Source organism: Galeopterus variegatus, unplaced genomic scaffold (assembly GCF_000696425.1).
Source record: "Galeopterus variegatus unplaced genomic scaffold, G_variegatus-3.0.2 Scaffold11373, whole genome shotgun sequence".
In the NCBI taxonomy this organism is placed as follows: domain Eukaryota; kingdom Metazoa; phylum Chordata; class Mammalia; order Dermoptera; family Cynocephalidae; genus Galeopterus; species Galeopterus variegatus.
The window spans coordinates 43,326-49,860 of NW_007737484.1; positions in this window are offsets into that span (position 1 = coordinate 43,326).

The following is a 6,535-nucleotide window of genomic DNA, read 5'->3' on the forward strand; positions in this document are numbered from 1 at the left end:
TATATATATATATATATATATATATTTTTTTTTTTTTTTTCTGTCTTGCTTTACCAATAACCTTGGCCTGACGTTGTTAAGCAAGGAAAATGTTTGTTTTATTTCATTGTGTTTAGAAATATATTTACATGTGTATTGCAGTATTCTTGCATTTACATAAGTCATACAAATGGTCTGTGCATCTTGGTTCCTCCCAGGTCTAGGTTTAACAGTTGAACCTGACCCTACATAAAAGCAACCACTTTATCTTATTATAATTGCCTTTTAACTTGCATGGCTCCCCAGACCAGTCTTTCTCAGCCTGGAGAGAATTAAGCCCAATGCCTGAGGGCATGCATTGTATGTAATAAATTCCCTTCTTTCCAACAAAATTGGAAAACGAGAACCCCCAGCTGAGAAGGTCTGTTCCAGCCTGAAAACAGCTGGGGCAGGGAGAGTTTGGTGTGTCCTTAGCTCCTAGCACAGCACTGGTGCCTAGTAGGTTTTCAATAAACGTGTTGGAAGAACAACTTTTATATGATTCACATAAATAACCTTTACTTGTAAACAGTGATTTATGTAACCCCCTTTTTATCCACAATGATGGAAGAATGAGGAGTTGTAATTAATTGGGGTATGCCATATACTGATTACCAGTTTTCCAAGAATTAGAATAAATACATCTAATGCAGAAGATATACTGATCACAGTATAATCTTAGGGCATTTTATCATTTTTCAGAGCATTATTTCATTAAGCAGATATGTACTGAGCACCTACTATATGCTGGACATTTTGGTAGATCCTGGGGACATGTAGATGAGCCAGAGTAATTTCAAATGGCACTTTTTAAAACTCTCATAGCATCACAGATTGATAGAGTTGAGTATTCTCTTGTTTTGGCCTACAAACCGTACATTCCTACTTTATTTCCAGAAGAACTTATCACTGCTAGCATTCCTTCACACAGAAATAACTGATTCATACTTATTATGCTTCCTACATCCTGATCTAGTGTACCTAAACTTCTGTCACCATTCACTCGTAGTGGACCACCAGTAAGTGAATTGGCCTTCTCCAACATTGGTGCAACTCAAATTCTTTTGAGGTACATTTTTCATTTTTTTTTTTTTTTCATTCCCTCCTTAGGCAAGGCAGAAGCATTACTTTAAAAAAATCTATTAAAAATCCAATGATTTCTAGTAAAATGATTCTATCGTCCAAACATAAAAAACATGCTTTTTGTAAAAGTCCAACCCTTCCCCATCTTATTTCATTTATTAATTCAAAAAACAGTCACAAACTACCAGCTACCCTATGAGGAAATGTATATTCTCTGCTTCAAAAAATAGGTAAATACAAAAAACAGTCACAAACTACCACATGCTTTTTGTAAAAGTCCAACCCTTCCCCATCTTATTTCATTTATTAATTCAAAAAACAGTCACAAACTACCAGCTACCCTATGAGGAAATGTATATTCTCTGCTTCAAAAAATAGGTAAATATACAATTATTATGCAATCTGATATATGAGCTAAGATATGAAAATTTACTTCTGGGCACAAAGAAGGCTTTGCAGAAGAGGTAAAATATAATAGAGAAGCTCACCAGGCAAGATAGTAGGGGAAAACTTTTTTGTTCATTTGTTTAGTTGGAGGAAGTGACAGAGTCAAGGTGTATTTTGAAAGACATTAAGATAATTTGAACTATGGGGAAGAAAATCTACAGCAGGTACGAATGTGGTATCATCTCCTTCCACCCCAGTTTACAGAGATTGGCTTAGTACTCATGTACTGGGGGACTGGAGGTCGCCCAACTACACAGACCTATGGCCTAAGGCAGGAATCTCCTCATTTCCACCTCTTTTCCCAATTCATTGATGTCTTTCCCACATACATGTAGGGTAGGGCAGGGGTAGGATTGGCTGGTATCTTAGTCATGGAGCTTCAGTTGAGTAGTTGGTAACATGCTTATGCTGCAAGCAGGTGATTGAGACTCCATTTAGCTTGTTTTCCCAGGAGCAGGGACATAGAGAGGTTTTACTCTGGTCATTTGAGCCCATCCTTCTTTCAGGAACCTATACCTTCAAAGGCTGATGATGTAAAGGTTGGAGACATCCATTGAGTCCCACAGAAGAGGGATCTGGGAGTAGAAGCCCACAGGGAGGAAGATATTTAGATAGGAGCTAGAAGTACAACTCTCAGGACTCTGTTTTTTCAGTAGTCTCTCTCCTTGGGTATCTGAATGCCTATGATGGGTTATAAGTTCTTGTTAGTTTCTGTGGACCTGAATAAGGCAACACCTACATAGAGCTAGAAGTACAACTCTCAGGACTCTGTTTTTTCAGTAGTCTCTCTCCTTGGGTATCTGAATGCCTATGATGGGTTATAAGTTCTTGTTAGTTTCTGTGGACCTGAATAAGGCAACACCTACATAGGGAAGAAAATTGCAATTTATGACTTAATATTTTAATCTCTCTGGGAAGATTATTACCAATAACAGCATATACATTTATTTTTTAAGTTATGTACATTTGGCCTTCAAACATTTCAGGGGACCCCTTGTACTGTTGTAGCATAAAGAGAAGCAATGGGGCCTTCTTAATAGGTATTTACCAGGATGAAGAATCAACACTGGGATTTTTGAGCTACACAGATTAGTCTTTGAACCAGGGATAGACAATGGAAAAGGGACAGTGTATCTTTCTACTTTGTTTTCATATTTATTTGTTCCAGTTCAGGTAACAAAAAAGTTAATGTCACCCATTAATTGGAATTTCAGTTTAGCCTTCAGAACAGATAATTTGCAAAGACGTATTATTCTTAGGCTCTGCCAATATATAGGCTGCCACTCTTTATTATGGAACTAAGAGTGAATCTCCACTGAATATCTCATAGGTTGGGAGAGGTGGAGGCAGAAATAAATAAGTAAAACCTTTTTAAAACAGACATCAACTTTTAATTATATCAAGAAACATTTTTTAATATACATGTAGTCAAACTTTCACCAGATTTTTTTTTTTTTTTTTTGAGAAATGAACTCACTCATATTTGTTGTATACTTTTGCTCTAAAGGCTTTTTGGGAAATCTCACCCTGATGATTCATGTCCTTTCATCAATTGATGGCTTAGATTTTGATACCAAGGTAAAGTGCTCTCTCATGAAATTAATTTTCTTGCTCTGAATTAAGTTTGTATATTTCCTCTTAGAATTTAGCAGTGTTCTACCTATCATTTTATGTGTAGTAGAAAATTGGTCAGAAAAAATCATTTTATAGGAATGTGACTACTTGGTTTTTGGGTTTTTTTCCTGTTTCCTTTGATAAGTATGACAGAATTGGTAAATACTTTGAGGTAGTAAGAGCTGAAAAAAAGAATGGGCTGGCAAATACAAAGTGATAGGAAAATTATACTAAAAATAATTTTCACATAGAGAAAATCTGAATTTTGGTCAAAGATTATTTTGGATAAGTATTCTTACTGTGACATTTAAATGATAGTAATATGACTGTTATAGTACTTGTGTCTAAATAAATCTTCAATGGATCCAATTAATTATTCCAACAATCATGGGATCTCCCTGATGACTTTCGGATCCACAACTGTATGACACACAGCATATAGTTTTCTTTTTTTTCTTTTCTTTTTTTTAATATACTCTTTACTTTGGTATCGTATAGTCTTTAGTTTTTAGGAGAGAGATTTTTCCTGTTTCTTTTCTTGGTATCGTATAGTCTTCAGTTTTTAGGAGAGAGATTTTTCCTATTTCTTTCCTTGGTTTTGTATTCAGGCTAAAATAATATTGGAAATTGTTGATATTTACAAATCTAAATTCTCTTTCTCAAAATCTGTAGTATAAAGGGATTCCACTATTTTCCAAGTCATTCCGTTAAGAGTACTCGTATATGTAAAACTCATTAACTGATTGAAGAATACATGTTTTGCCCCAAATAATAAGCAGATATAGGAGCAGAGACTCTTTATAACCATATGGTCAAACTTTGATTTCAGAATTTTTTGCATTGAAATTTTTTAAAGTATCCACTTAAAGTACTTGTATCACATTCAAAAGTTCCAAATTTCAGAAATGTTTGTATTTAGTTATTTAACTATTCATTTTGAAGCTCTTGCATCACTATGAGGTACTGGAGATTTGGAAACATATCTGGGTGTATCCTGGAGCACCTAGAATAAAGACTTACAGGCAAGAAACATTTTATTATTTTTTGAATGTGAATAAATGAAGAGACAAATGGATTTCTATATAATGGAGTGTTACATGATGTGAGAGAAAAAAAACACAAATTGACTTTCCTCTACTCTCACAGTAAAATTATCAGTACATAACACTGACTTCTGTGATCAAGCATGTGGAGATTTCTTCCCAACAGCAAGCAAGTAACTAGTCCCACAGCAGACACCAGCTGGGTATCCTCTAATGTAATTCTGACACTGTTTACCTTGAGATAGTGTCAGATCACACAGGTTGAGGGCTGAGTCCCCAACACTGTCATTCCCCCCTTCCACTTCTGATGTCAGTCACTAGCTACAGGTTGTTTTTTCTGTGCTTCTGGCTTGGCACTACTGTACAGCACTTGAACTTATGTGTCATATCTAACTGTAATTTTATGTCTATTAACCAAACTCTCACTATCCCTCCTACTCCCACCCTTTCCCAGCCTTGTAACCACAGTTCTACTTTCTACTTCCAAAAGTTCAATTTACTATTTGTTTTAGCTCACATGTGAGTGAGAACATGCAGACCAATGTCTTGGAGTGTTTCCCCTATGTTTTCTTCTAGTAGTTTTAGAGCTTCAGGTTTTATATTTAAGCCTTTAATCCATTATGAGTTGATTTTGGTATATGGAGAAATACAAGGGTATAATTTCTTTCTCTGCATATGAATATCCCATTTTCAGAGCAGCATTGATTGACAAAGCAATCCTTTTCCCAATGCATGTTCTCAGTGCCTTTGTCAAAAAGCAGTTGGCTGTAAATTTGTGGATTCATTTCTAGGTTCTCTGTTCTGTCCCATTATTTTATAGGTTTGTATTTAAGTACCATGATTTTCTGATTTCTGTAGCTTTGTAGTATATTTTGAATTCAGGTATTGTAATGCCTCCAGCTTTGTTCTTTTTGCTCAGGATTGCTGTAGCTATTCAGGGTCTTTTGTGGTTTCATATGAATTTTAGGATTGTTTTTCTATTTCTGTGAAGAATGCCATTGGAATTTTGATAGGGTACATTGTAGATCCCTTAGGGTGCTATGGACATTTTGATGATATTAATTGTTCCAAGCCATGGATATGGGATATCTTTCAATTTTTTTGTGTCCTCTAGTTTTTTTCATCAGTGTTTTGTAGTTTTCAACGTAGAGATCTTTCACCTTTTTGATTAAATTTATTTCTAGGTATTTTATTTTTTGGTAGCTATTGTAAATGGGATTTTTAAACTTTTTTTATACTAGTTTGTTGTTAGTATATAAAAATGCTACTGATTTTTGTATGTTGATTTTGTATTCTACAAGGTCACTGAATTTGTTTATCAGTTTTAACAGTATTTTGGTGGAGTTTTTATAGTTTTCTATATATAAGATCATGTCATCTGTAAACAGGGACAATTTGACTTCCTCTTTTCTAATTTGGATGCGCTTTATTTCTTTCTCTTGCCTAATTGTTTTGGCTTGAACTACTAGTCCTATTTATATAAGAGTGGTAAGAATAGGCATCTATCCACTTGTTCCTATTCTTGGAGGAAAAATTTTCAAGTTTTACCCATTCAATACAATGTTAGCAGTGGGTTTGTCATATATTGACTTTACAGTGTTGGAATACTTCTATCTAATTCATTGAGAGCTTTCATGGGGAAGGGATGTTGAGTTTTATCAAATGCTTTTTCTGCATGAGATGATCATGTGGTGCTTGTCCTTTATTTGTTGATGTGGCATATCACATTTACTGATTTATGTATGTTAAACAATCTTTGTATGTATGAGATAAATAACACTTGATCATGGTGTATAATCTTTTTGGTGTGCTTTTGAACTCACTCTGTTAGTATTATGTTGGGAATTTTTGCATCTATGTCCATCAGGGTTATTGGCCTGTAGTTTTTTCTTTGTTTGTTTGTTTGTTTTTTGGATGTATCTTTGTCTGATTTTGGTATCAAGGTGAGTTTGGAGGACTACCCTCTGGTTTGATTTTTTGGAATCGTATGAGAAGAATTAGTATTCTTCTTTCAAAGTTTTGTAGAATTCATCAGTAAAGCCTTCTGATCCTGGGCTTTTACTTGTTTGGAGACTGCTGATTACTGATATAACCTTGTTGTTGGTTATTGGTCTGTTCAGGTTTTCAGTTTCTTCTTGGTTCAGTTTTGTTAGGTTATATGTGTCTGAAAATTTACCTTTTTCTCCAGATTTTCAAATTTGTTAGTGTATAGTTGTCCATTATAGTCTCTAATGATTCTTTGTATTTCTGAATTATCAGCTGTAGGGTTTCCTTTTTCATTTCTGATTTTTGTTATTGGGGTCTTTTCTCATTATCTCTTAGTCTAAATA